The sequence below is a fragment of the Pteropus alecto genome, unplaced genomic scaffold (genome assembly GCF_000325575.1).
Source record: "Pteropus alecto unplaced genomic scaffold, ASM32557v1 scaffold86, whole genome shotgun sequence".
Taxonomy (NCBI): Eukaryota; Metazoa; Chordata; class Mammalia; order Chiroptera; family Pteropodidae; genus Pteropus; species Pteropus alecto.
In genome coordinates, this window is record NW_006442109.1 from 2,662,293 (window position 1) to 2,676,795 (window position 14,503).

A 14,503-nucleotide genomic window follows, 5' to 3' on the forward strand; every position below is an offset into this window, starting at 1 on the left:
AGCATTTGGATTATTGTCTGATGTATGGTAAGAGCTCATTAAATGTTAGACATTATTATCCCATTTTATAGATGAAGCTCAAAAAAGTGCAGCAATTTGCCCAAAATCTCAGAGATAGAACACGCATACAAGTCCAAATGACCTAATCCCTCATGTACGAATCATAAATAATGAGAAAAAAGATAGTAAGAAGTTTTATGTTACTGGAAGGAGACTCGGATGCCTTCTCATGTTTGCAATATTTAGAATCAATCCTGACCCATGGAGGAAAAAGAAGTCTCTCGTTCAGTAATTTGAACTCAGAAATTTGAAACTGCCTGAATTAAAGTCCTGTCATTTCCAGTTGTGCAAGTTGTGTACTACAGAACTCACATAGACAGCAGCCTTAAAGGTAACTGATTCATGAATGGTAGGACCATTGTCATGCACTGGGAACTAAGAGGATACTGGGACTGAGGAGCTAAATTGCAGAAGCTATGTATTGTCAGTAGAGACAGTCAAAACTTTCTTTGATTTCCAGAGGCACAGGGAATAGTAGTCAGCAACAGGACCACTTCTTTTTGCAATGCTAAACAGTTCTCCCTTGGAAAGGACAAAGCCCTTTTATAAATATCCCCATAATACCAGTTGTTACTTTGGCAGTGCTTAGTCACAACAGGATCCATTGTTAAAAATTTAAAAATAGCTCCTGGGCCAAAACCTTACAATAGGATTCTGAGGCATAAAAGAAATGCTGTGAGTGGTAAAATGGTTTTAAAGGACTTGTAGGAAACAAGAACATGCCAGCCATCCGTATTCTCCAGCTGTCCGGCCCAGGTGAACTGTACTCTTGTGGTCCTTAGAGCCAAGTCACACACACCCTCATTGTAGTATTTATTGCAGTGCTGAGCTGTGTCCTGGTAGCTCCCCACCCTGGGAGGCTCCTGAGAGCCCAGAAGGGCTGTGTGTCTTGTCTCTGCATTTCCAGTGTCTGACACAGAGCAAGTTATCAATATATGTTCAAGCAATGAATGAATTTATGAATTTATAACCTCCTGAGGAGGCCTATGTACTTATGAACAGATCCCATATTTGTAGAAATTCAGTGGAGAAACTGAACTTTTGTCAAAAAGGAATCAGAGTGACTTGCCTGTCCCAGGACTGATTTGAAAAGGCTCTTTCTCCCACCCCACAGTGAGCAAAGAAAGGCCAGGCACTAGAGAAAAGCATCCAATCCCAGAAATGGATCTGGGATTCTCACTGTATTGTCCTAATTCTAGTCTAGTCCTAATTCTGCACTTGGAATTAAGCCTAAATGGGCGGTCCCCAAAGTCTTCTCAGGACTGCTCTTAGTGAAGATAACCTCTCAGAACCATAACTAGAACTATATCCTTTCAATCGTCTCTTCTAGGAAAGGAACATAATAACCGTACATTTATCAGCTTTTGGCTTCTTGAAGTATGTCGGGCAAAACAAATATATCTCCACACTGTGTTCAGTGGCTTTTCCCCAACTCTTTGGGCCTATGGCTTTTTTTTTTTTTTTAAATATAATATTTAAAGCCCCTAGTCTTTACACTATTTTTCACCAGTAAAACCACAAAGCTGCCTCCATCCTGTTACGTTCTTGGCATATCTTTTGAAATCCATGCAATCCCCTCCCAACCTTCCAACCTCCCAAATAATAAGTAACCAAATAATAAGATCGTCTCCCTGGGAGAGATTTCATCTGAGCAATGAACTGTGTACACCTAGGGCTTTGATTTAATTCTTTTGGACTAAGCTGATTAAGTGCTGAGCAGTTTAGAATCTTTTTATAATTTTATTAGATTAGATCATTAGATTTCAGAGATGAAATGAATGGAAGCCTGACCAGAGATGAAAACAGCCAAACCCAGCTGCATCCAAAGTTCCCTGGGGCTAGATTTCAGTATGCAAACACTCAGGAATACATACAAGGCATGACTCTCTGAACAATAGGAATAAAATTTTGACATTAAAATAACTTTTACGGTGCCAGGAAATACAGTGACGTGCTTTTGTCTTGAAGCATCATGCTTCTGCTTTAATGAAACCATAGGTTATCGATTCTCAGGCTCTGGAAACACTGTCTTAATGGATACGGTCTCGAGTTATATTACCACAGCAGCCATTAGCTCGTGCAACTGAAAGCGAATGACTTCACCTCCCTGTGCCTCATCTCCCTTGAACCTTTCTCACAGAATTTAGAAAAAATGAGGACATTCAATTAAAAAATCATTTGTGTCCTTTTGTAAAAGAGGCAATAAAAATGGAATTTGTAACTGCTTCTTATGCTTCTTGCTGGTTTCCTGGGGTCAGGATTCCCTCAGCAATGTCATCTTAGTAATATCTCAAAGGACACACAAAAAATATCACTGATGTGTATATCACACTTGGCTCCATTCTGACTCTCTTCTCTGTCTCTATACACGTCCTTAGGGCACTGCACATATCTCAACATTGCTCACATGCAGATCTCTCCCAGGCCTCTCATTTCCAGCCCTAATTTCGCATTCTCTCTTGAGTTTTATATCTCCAGTTATCCATGGGATATGTCTACTTGGATATAAAAAGTTATTAAGCCAAGAACTGCTTCACCATCCTTCTCTCCCCATTTCTCCTTTCATCAATGGTACTAAGTTCTCCAGGTTCGGAAATTCATTCTTCTTCACCTCCCACATCAGATTAGTCACCACATCCCGCTCATTTTCTTTGCTGCCAACATTTTCCATTTTATTTCTTTAGTTCCATTCTTAATCCAGGACTCATTACCTTATCTCCAATTTTTTGGTAAGTACCCTCTTTCTTATCCTGATTCCTCTGATCTCTATTATTATTCTACACACAGCTGCTAACTCAATCAGACAGAACTTTCCTCTTGTCTGTCATATAAACTCTGATGTTCATAGTGGGGCTTTGACCTTAGATCTGTTCTGCCTACTCCATCAGCCTCATAAGCTTCTTGTACATGTTCCATCCCTAACACGGCTCCTGTCCTCCAGCCAAGCTCATTTATTTTGCGTTCTGGCTCCAATATACTGCTTGCTTGTTTCTATTATTGGCATTCCTAAAGAATTGAACGAATAGATGGATGGATAGTTGGATGGATAGATGGATGGGTGGGTAGGTGGGAGGGTGGGGGGGGGGGTGGATGGATGGATGGATGGATGGATGGACAGACGGACGGATAGATGGATGATAGATGGATACATTGAAAGGGTACATATGCCCACAACTCAACTCTCCTCTGTTAACTCTGTCCCTCACTAATGTAAACAAAGCAAAATATATTGATAAAGTCTTTGGAAATGGATCTCCTGTGTAGCTTGCTGCTACTCAGAATTGGTGTTATACTTCACTGGGTTCTTGTATCAAACATGCGATCTGCAGTTTCACATGTATGTGTGTATTCTCATTCTTTATGGCAGAGATTGCTAACTGTTCACTAAATCTAGTTCCTCTTCCTACATGTAATGTAACATGGAACTGGACTATGTTTACCAGCCTTCTTTGCAGTTAGTTAGGTGTGGCTATGTAACTAATGGACAATGGAAAGTGAGTGGAAATGATGTGGGCCACTTCCAAGCTGTGGGGGTTTAAGAGCAGGCTGTCCATCTTCCATGCTTTATTTTCTGTTTCCCCTTGGGGCGGGGCAGAGGGAGGCAAAGAGCAAAAGGCCTCGAGAGTCAGGCATTGAGAATTGTAAGTTGCTACTAGCCTGAGCCCCTCAATAGTAAGGAGAGTTGACTGCTGACTTAGGATATTTCCCTGGATGAAGATATGAAAGAGAAATAAACTTCTCTAGCTAGGTTCACTGAATTTTTGCTGGATCTTATTATGGCAGCTCAGCCTTTCCTAAATAATTCACTACTCAACTAGATCACCAAAGCCCCGATTAGCTGTAACAGTATGAATAGTCAGGACTACAGCTGGATGAGAATCAGAGCTGCAGAAATGCCTCAGAGTAGGACCAGGTAATCCGGGATATGGTAAAAAGATAGGTCGGTTAGTCTGAGCTTTGAGATTCTCCTCATGAGTCTAGATGCAGGTTTAAGCATGGACCAGGAGGAAGACATTTTAGAAGAATTAATATGTGATCCATACTACAGACTGATGAGGCAGAAGCTAAGAATGTGGATTGAAATAGCACTAGGGATCATTCTCACTGGGTTTGGTTCAATTGCTAAGTCTGTGAGGAACAGTAAGCTCTGTTCTAGAAGAGTTTAGGCTTTTCTTTCAATCTTACCTGGTAAACCTTTAAGAGTCTTATTTCTGCAGGTTCCTGGTTACTTCCTTAACTGTGCCATCTCCCAGAGACAACCCAAGGTTGAGTCAAAGTAGAGTTTTCTGAGTCTTTACAATAACCCTCTTCAACTCTCCCCTGGGTACTAGAATAAGCTGGAGTCCTGACAGCAGGGCTTTTCGCCAGGATCTAGCCAAGAGCAGCTGAGGCCAGGCTAAGTGGCAGAAGGCTGGAGAAACTCCATCCGAGACCTCCAGATCATACCCCCTTCCAGGAATTGAGTGGCTGTAGGAAGTTCTCGGAGGCTGATGGAGGGGTGAACTAGAGAAGAAACAGTTAGGCATAGAATGTGCCAAAGCAAAGGAGAAAGAAATGGAGGTAGAATGGGCCTTTAGGAACTGAGGAGCTAAATTTTACAGACTTCAGTTTTTATTCACTTATTAGATAAACAATTATAGAATACCTATTAAGTTCTAGGAACTATGTATGCAGAATTTTGATGCTATGGAAGAGTATATACGTTTTTTATAAGTCTGATGGAAACTAAGAGCAGTGTGCATGGTCATGTCTGATATTCCTATCACAAGATTTTTCCTTGTTGAAATTTTATACAAATATTTGGTTGAGCCACTTCAAGTTCCCCATCTTAAAGTGTCCATAGTTAGAAAGTAAATGAGGTGCAAGAAAGAAGAAGCACAAGTAAAAGCCATAATCTGTGGGGAAGGGGCATGCCTAGCAAGGATGTCCAGGTGTAATTATCAGCATAAGAGTCTCTAATATGGCAGCTAGTAGGGCAGCAGATCATAGAGCTGAGAATTGTTCTTAAGTAAAGAGTCTTATTACAGCAGCAAATAGATTGGCAATGTGAAATCTAAACAGAGCTGATGAACAGTTTCATTTCTTGGGCATAAGGCCAAGGAGTCTGGTGTCCTCGGACCAAAGCTAGAATTCCAGTTTTAATCACAAGGCCTTGGCCCTCCAAGTCAGGAGCTAGTGAAATATTTTGCCTGCAATTTAAGGGGGGGAGATGAAGAGGGACCATCACACATGACCAGAGGCAGCACAAAGGAATATCTGGCTCTCTTCATCTGTCACTGGGCCTCAAGTGGAAGCTTTCTTCCCCGCAATGTTTCTGCAAGATCAAGTCATTCCACTCTGTAACCAGCTTATGTTAGGTTAGAACTTCATGCCCCTGCTGAAGTTAGAAGCTCAAATGCATTGTGACAAGACACCTAGGACCCCAAAATGTGCATGACCCAGGTTGATGATGCTCTCTTTACTTCTAGAAAAAAATGTGCTCTTGGGAAAGGAGTCCTTAAACTCAATCTTTCTAGAGTAAGTGACTTGATGATACGATATGGTGTACATTCTAGGGACGTTTATACTTTACCTAGCCTTGAGAAGTCTTTATCTCAAAGAATAGATCAGCCAGGTTGGAGAAGTAATCAGAGATCAAGAACATAAGTCTAATAACTGGGCTTTCCCACATGTTCCCCTTTTACCAGATGTGCATATGCAGGGAGGGGTTGGGATAAGGGGTTATGGGATTATATGGTTGAGAAGAGCAATGAAGTACAAGTTAAAGACAAAAGTCTATTCCTGCCTTTGAGAGTAACTAGCTGTAGGACAATGACCAAGCCATTTAGCCTTTTTGTGACATACTTATTTACGGACAAAATAAGAACAACACTTTTTACTCTTACACGGGAATTATGAGGATCACATGAGATATAGACGTGAACAATCCTACTAAATATATATAAATGCAAAACATATTATTGTGCTAATGTTGCCAACAATGGGAGCATGTTTGTGTGTGAATTTGTTAAACAGTGATGGAGAAAGTAACACAGTATTACCCAATAATTCTTAGCTTGGAAAGCAGCAAAAAGTAACTCTTTCCACCAAGGAAAGCACATGCGCACTAAGGAAAGCACATGCGCACGCACGCACGCACACACACACACACACACACAGTAACACAGAATGTGACTGTAGGGCGAGGAACTCAAGTTAGAGTTAGAGCTGCCAGGCCAAGCCACAAATCAAAGCTAACCCATGGTAAATAAGTAAACTAGTCGGTCAGGGATTCATAACATTCATACTGGTGATATAAAAAATATTCTCCCATAGAAATAACTAATATAAGCTTGCTACTTAAAGTAAATTAGAAAGCAGAAATTAGAAATAATTTACAAATATTAGCAAGTGTACTAAAACAAGGATGCTAATTCCAGGGCAGACAACCTGGGGAAGGCGTGATGGAAACCAAGAGTGGAAAGTGAAACAGTTTTTTGTGGCCTAAATTAAAGTGTAATTAAGGAAAGGGTACCTCATCTGTTTCACCAGCTGATTGCCAGGGAGAAGGATGCCCACGGCTGTGCCATCCGTGGTGTGAGATGAGCTTCATGGGTGCGAATCACTGCCAGGTAGGAGCATTGGCAGCCAAGACCCAGGCACAAAGACAACTTCCCTTCAGGAGCATCTATGAACTTAGCCCCTCCCCAACTGAGGGCTGGCTGGGGGTCTCAATGATTTCCTTGGGAGGGGTGGCCCAGACACTATAGAGACATTCACTTCTCAGAGCACTCCAGGCTGGTGCATTATAAGAAACAATTCTCCATTGTAGAGTTTAAGAAAATATAAAGGAAGTGAGTGACTTGCTTTCCACAGCCCGTTTTCACTCTGTATATGCTTCTCAACTTCAGAAGCAACTGGAAGGCAAAAAGCTTAATCATAGTTAAAAATTCAGACAGAGTTTGAAATGGATTACTTTTATTCCTTGGACTCTACGTGGCCAGCTTCTGTCTTTATTTAGTTCCTGATATCTAGCAATAGACAAGAGACCACAGAAATAGCAAAGGAAAGCTTCTAGAGAGCAATATGTGGTGATCTGTAATATGTTTACTTATGAATTAGCCTTTAATCAACAGATTTAGTATTAATTAATAATTCATAAGCTGCTCTTTGCATAGAAATGACATAATTATGTCTCTGATTCAACCCAAAGTGTCCACTGCAGAATATGTAAAATGTTAATTCGTAGTGAATTGCAGTTAGGAAAAAAATTCTTTTAATTATGTAATAAGCCTCATTACAATGGGTAATCAACAAAGCTGCCAAATTAGTCCTCCGGTGGCATTTTTCTATATATAGCAAGTAAACTTTACTTTTGTTTGTAGAAAATGTGGGTTTGAATAGACAGATTTAAAATTGCTTCTAAGAAGGGAGTGGCAGTAAGTCCCAGAAACAGTTCAAAATGACCTTGATATCGTTCGATTCTGTGAGACAGGAAAGATGGCTCAGATAAAGAAGGGAAAAGTCTCAAATATTCCTCTAATAGTTGAAAAAATGCTCAAAACCTCCCCTGGGTTTGAATCATTGTGGTGTTATCTTTTAAAGATTTCAGCTATTTCTGATAGAGTTCAGGTAGCAGGCACATTATTATCAATAGGGTATTCATGCAGCACCTACTGAATAAAGAATATCAAAGAAATAGAAAATGTGAGCCCTGTTTTTTTATTGATAAGACCTCAAAGACTGAATGTCAATCCGTTCCACATGTGTGAACTTCATGACCGAGGATTCATCAAACATGTATTCATAAAGATGTGACTTCATCATGCATTCATTATTCACTCATTCATTCTCCAAAAACATATTGCCTTCCATGGTCAGGTCTAATGCCAGGAGGACTAAGATGACCCAGGCATGACCTCTGCCCCCAAGGGGCTCTCAAGAGTAATTTTGAAGAGTACCTCTGGGCTTTAAAAATCAGACCATCCTAACTCCCATAAATCATAGCCCCATTCTCACCACATCGTAGCCATGTGAACTTGGGCAAATAACTTCTCTGACACTCAGTTTCCTCAAAGACTGCCTCTTTCCCCATCCTTCATGGCTTGGGTAGTGATTGTGTGTCAGCCTCAGCTAAATTTAATACACATCATGATATAAAGACAGTGGATTTTAAGTAATTGTCTATGGAATTTAATTCAAATTAACTAACGTTTATATTAAGAGCTGTGCTGGATGCAGGGAATATAAGGGAAAAAGATTTAATTCCTCCTGCCTTGACTTTGACCCTGCACCCACACTTTCTGCCCACCTACTTCATCCCACCTATGATTTTGCTTCTATTATGCCCTGGTCTGTGATCGGTTCTCTGGCCATGAATGCATCTTTCTGGCCACATTCATCCCTCATCTCTGCAAACTCCCATGTCCTGATTTCTACTGCCCATCAGAACCTCTGCCCAGGCCTACAGAGGCCAGGACCAAAATACTCCTATGCGGGCTCAGGTCAGACTGTCCTAACCCTGACAAAGAAGGTAGAAATTCACTCCCTCCCCCACCTTATCACGGTTCTTTCCAATAGTAAGAGAAAGAACACAGCTGTGCAGGCCCTGGTACTCCATCCAGGAGCAGGAAGTACAAACTTTTGGCCAATTCCAGGTCAGCTTCTGAGGGTCCCCTGCCAAGTCATTCCACCAAATAAGTGCCCAGTTATCCCTGAAAGGATTGTGGAGCTTTCAGGCCCACTCCAGATGAGTGCAGAGCTCCACAAACTGAGTGGGGGCATTCAGAGGGGTCTGGGGCATTCAGAGGGGTCTTGGGCATCTTATATTCAGTGGCTTAGAGTCCCTGGCTCACAGAAGATGCTTAACATGTGTGGAATGTACAAATGCATGAATCTGATATGCAGGCCACCCACTGCATGCACGCCTAGCCCAAATCTGGGAATGACCAGAGCTTAATCACCCAGCTTAAGTAGACTTTCTGAGACCCGCTCTGCCAGGAGACTGCCAACTATCAGATTTCATGGCTCCAGCAGAGGCACTGATCCATCTTGGAGCATATGAGTTTATTCTGACAAATGCCTGGAACCTAAACTGGTATGAAATGTGGCTGCCATAGTGGACATGTTCCAGGATGGATCAGCGCTCCATCCAGGAGGAACTTGCCCAGGCCGAAAGGTGTGAACCCTTCCCTGGAGTAAGCAACCAATGCTACTGGGATCTCCTTACCATGGTCTCCTGCTGCCAGGATACACCTGGTTTTAAAAGAGAGTCAAAGCTTGCACATAAAAACCAGGAAGGTCAGCCCAGACCAATGTGTTGTTGGGTCTCAGCCACTTCACCTACTTGCCCTCCTCACCTAGGAATTGCTTTTGGAAAGGGATATAATAAACAGTAAAACATAGATTAGATGGATATATAGAGAGAGAGGGAGAGACAGACAATCAGATGGACAGGGTGGCAGAGGGGATGAGGGTTAAGGCATGGTACTTTCCCTGAGGTATGAATATTTGAAGATAAAACATAAACCTTTATAAAAGAAAAGCCTCTATGTGGAAATACTTCGGACAGCCCAAATTTGCCAGCTAAGTGGCAGAGCCAGCCCTCAAACACAGGTTTTCAGACTCCAAATCATCATTCCAGGCTGCACTTATACGTGGCATTATATAGCCTTAGAGAAATAAATATGGATAATTATTTATGCCTACTTTAAAAAATTTCTTCCAAGACACAAAATCTGCTGTAGAACCAATGATGAGTTAATTTGATGATAGCATTCAAACAATTGAGATAGGGAGTAACACATTTTTTGACTCACAACACCATTTTTCGGTAACCCAAATTCAGTTTAAATCTACACAACAGCTGCTGGTAGTATTATGTAATACCCCAGAGGCACTTGTTCCTGAAGACAGAAATTAATTTAAATAACTGCATCAAATTCTGGTGAACTTTGGCCATCAGCAGTGACCTTGAGACTAATCAGACCTCCATTTTCTATGTTATAGATACCCAGAAGTGCCAAGTATGTTTGGGTGGGCTCCTCCTGGAGCTACATTCATTTTAAGCTACAAAATGAAGGCAACAATTTCTATATAAAATTTAGATAACTCTGGCTTGTATACTATTGGTTTTCATTAGGATGAATTGCATTACTAGCTATAAAAAGTTAAATGAGCAGGACAGACCCTCCCCCTACAGCATCCTCAGCGTCCATCCCCAGGTCTCTGCAGGATCCGATTTCCAGTCATGCACATGGGAATGCTATTGCTGTACCTCTGTAATCACTGGCTCCAATTGGCTCTGAAACTCAGATGTTAGCTATGGTTTCATAGCCACTTCAGATATAGACGAGATGGATGTATACCCTTTTACCAAAGCTCAAAGCCCTCTCCTCAAAATCCCTCAGCTCTCCACAGGCTTATACTTTGTCCTTGACCAATTCCCTGCTTCTGCTGAAATTTTGTTTTCTACTCTGCATCTGTTGATCTCTACTCTGGAACTGACCCAAACTTGGTACCCATTCCGTGAAATCTCCACCTTCAAAGCGAAATTCACAGGAGTATACTTATTATTAACAACTGAGATTTATTGAGTGCTTGCTATATATCAGACACTCTTCAAAGCACCTACATACATTATCTCATTTGACCCTCTCAACAACCCTTTGAAAAATTTCCAAAACTGTTTGTTACCTGTAGCAGAATTAAGATTTGAGGATCACAGGAAAGTGACATCACATTCTGTATGAAAGAAAAACAATATAAAACTGTGTCAGTCAGTCTGTGTGCCCTGGTCTTCAGTTTCTCACGGGCTATCTCTACCCCCGTAGCAACCTCATCTGTACTCCCAACTTATTTGCTTCTATTCCCTCCCATCCCAAACTTTCTTCTCACTTATTCTGTCTGGGATTCATCTAGGAACCTCTTTCTTATGCAGGGAAATTCTGCTTCTTTAGAGCACCTTCTCACAAATTCACACCTACAAAATGATCACAGTGCTCAGCAGAATAAGGTGACGTGTTCTCCACAGCAGTGACTTCCCTTAGAAGGCAGCTGGGGTTAAAAATAGCAGGTTTGGTTAATGTTGTTGTTATGGTTATTTTTCTTGTTGTTACACCTGTAATCCCCAAGAAACTAAACCAGACATCAAGAATAGAATTTGCCTGTTACAAGCCTAGTTCATGTTCTTCTTTAAACAATCGTAAAAATATCCTGACTGGTTTCTCCATCTGTATTCTCTCCACCCTGTATTCCGCCACCCAGGCTTGTCTTCCTGCTGGTAGAACATATGCCATGTCGCTGCTCAATTACTGCTATGATTTCCCATTCCGGACCCTCCAAGATCTGAATCCAAGTCCCTTCCCTCCTACTGTCTTCTCAACTTGCCCCTCTGCCCACCCTCCACTCCAGTTAACTGATCTCCCAGCTCAGGCTTGTCCACTCCCAGAGGATGCTTAGATGCGTGCCCCCACCCCCAGGTCCCCATGATATCTCCTCCAAAAATCCTTCTTTCTTACCCAGGCCCCTCCAGGAGCAATTCATTTCTTTTCTAGACTCTTGTAGTGTTTTATCTGCACCTCTCTTTGGGCCCATTTGGCAATGTCATTATTTGTATATTTATTCATTCAACATTCAACAGGTTATTTTTTAGGATCTACTATATGCCAAGCACTATGCTAGTGCTGAGTATACAGGGGTGACCAAAACAGGATGAGGGGGAGTTTTGCCTCCCAGGGGACATTTGGCAATGTCTACGGATGTTTTTGGTTGTTGCAACTGTGGGTAGAGGGATCTTATTGGCATCTAGTGGATAGAGGCCAGCAATGCTGCTAAACAGCCTTTACAAAGCATGCAACAGCCCCCACGACAAAGAATTATCTGGTTCCAAATGCCTATTGGTTGAGAGACTCTGTATTAGATTTTTTTAAAGGCACATTGGGGTGGGGAAGTGCTGTTTGTTTAGTTTAGTATCCTCCAAAACACCTAGCATAATGATTTGATACATAGTAGCTCCTAAATATTTGTAGGAATAAAAATGGCCCCTGTAGGATGTAGGGAAGGGATAAGTTTTAATTAGAAAAAGCAGTAAAAAATATTAGTCAATTTCAGAGGAGAAATCATGCCTAAACTTCTTTGCTATGGGTATGGTAAATTAAGTTAGTATTTTATGCTTCATTGTTGTGTTTTCTTCATTATAATATTTATCATATAAATCCATCCACCAACTTACATATTTCATTGAGAAAGCAAGGAATTAATTAGGCAATTTCAAGATGCATAAATACATTAATAGTAACAAAATATATATGGTGATAGGGGACACATTAAGGAATGTAAATCAAAGATAATACGGCAGAGCAAACTCACCAGTGGAAAACGGGGTTGTCATGCTTAGAACTATTCCTTTATATTTAATAATGCGACAGATTCCTGGCACGATCCTCCTATTTGTTACAGGGCTATTAATTTCATCATATGCACCTTGCGTGAACTTGCTTTATTACATTTGTGAGTATAATGTGAAGGGTCATTAAAGGTCACTCGCTGCCAAGGCATGACTTGGCATCCACAGCTTCTGAAACGTTTCCTGTGCACATAGCAAAGGCAATGGATGGGACTTAGGGTGGCTAACAGAAGTCTGCACATGGACGTGCATTTCAGGGTCAGGCTACAACCAAGCCCAGTCTCTCATGTAAATAGATTTTCCTGGCCAGCTGTCCAAAGAAGGTTTTACTCAAAGGCATACATCCTTAAAATTCCAGCCTTAGAAGCGCACCAACAATTGACCTAATCTGACCTTTTCATTTTACAGAAAGTAAAACCGAGGCAGAGGAGTTGATGTGGGTTGTCAAAGGCAGAGAACTGGCTAGCAGATGTCCTGATTTGGAAGTCTCTGACTCCACTATATCTCTGCATTTTCTTACCATCATATTCTTCTGATTGTAAACATATCTCCTATGATCGAATGGAGATTATATTTAATATGCCTGTTGCTAGTCAGTTGTCTCTTTATTTCCAGTATTTGATTTCAAATGCAGTTTATAGTTCGAGGAGGCTTTGTTTGTATGCCTTTAACCAAATGTGGATGTGTACACACACTGATTTGTTTGTTGATATCTAATAGTCAGTGTCTGTGTAGCAGCCAGTGTCTAACCAGGAAAATAGAAAGTATTCCAGATATTTCAGAGGGGATTTGATACAAGTAATTGTTTATAAAGGTGGTAGAGGGACTGGGAGCTGGGGCAAAATGCAAAAATATTCAAAGATAAGTAACTGTAAAAAACATGTAGAGGAGCGAAGCGGAACCGATGTCCCCAAGGCTCATGTTCACTGCCACTGTCAGAATCTGACTGCTGAGTAAGGACCAGAGAGACACCTGCTGCCCACTGATGCTGCTTTCATTGCTGCTACTGCTGCCCAGAGCTGAGAAATAAATAGCTTCTCTCTTTGTCCCACCTTTTATTCTCCCATTAGTACCACCCACTGGCACAACCTAATAAGCCAGCTGGCTAAAAAGTCTGGGAAATGTAATTCATCAGCTTCCTGCCCTAGAAGTAGAGAGATGGGTAAAGGAGGGTAAGTACAGGCCCCAGTGACCACAGTATCTGGCATGCCCACCAATCAAAACTCTTTCGTGTGTCTTGTGTAAGAGCAAGACACACATGTATTTAAAAATATATCTATTGTTGTTCCCATACCTGCCAATCTTCATCATCTTTTATTCCTGTTTCCTTCCTTCCTTCCTTCCTTCCTTCCTTCCTTCCTTCCTTCCTTCCTTCCTTCCTTCCTTCCTTCCTTCCTTCCTTCTTTCCTTCCTCCTTTCTTCTGGATCCTCCCTGCCTTCCTTTCTTCCTTCCTTCCTCCTTTCCTCACATATTATGTGCTAAGCAAGGCGCTTGGCTTTGGGAGTGCAGAGTGAACCACACAATGCTCCTGTCTCCATACCTTACCTGGGGAAAGGTAAGACAGATAAACATTTTGAGCTCTTTCTAAATCTTTCCTTTTTTTCTTGCTTTTCCATTCCTAATTTTCTCAAGATAGTAATTCCTTTATTTAATGACACACTGATGCTGCTTAATATTCATGCTTTAGAATGCTGTTTACACTGTACAGTAATTGTAAATCATTTGTCTAACAGGATGCTGTTCCAAGACTAAGAGAGAAAACTAGTTAATGATTGTGTGCGATTTCCAGAAGTGTGTTTGAACTTCATAGTCTCACACTTCACAATTGAGACTTCGATTCAGTCAAGGCTTTCTGTGTTTTTATTATAATCAATATGAGAAGTATTAAAAACTAATAGACTTTGTCAAAACAAGAAAAGACAAAACCATAGTTTAGAGATTTTTCTCATAGATCTTCCCTGAAAAGTACATAAAAACCAGTTTGTTCACTGATTCAACTAAATTTATTGACAGTTAACAATATGCTGGTGCTGGGTGCTAAGAATATAAAAGGAAAA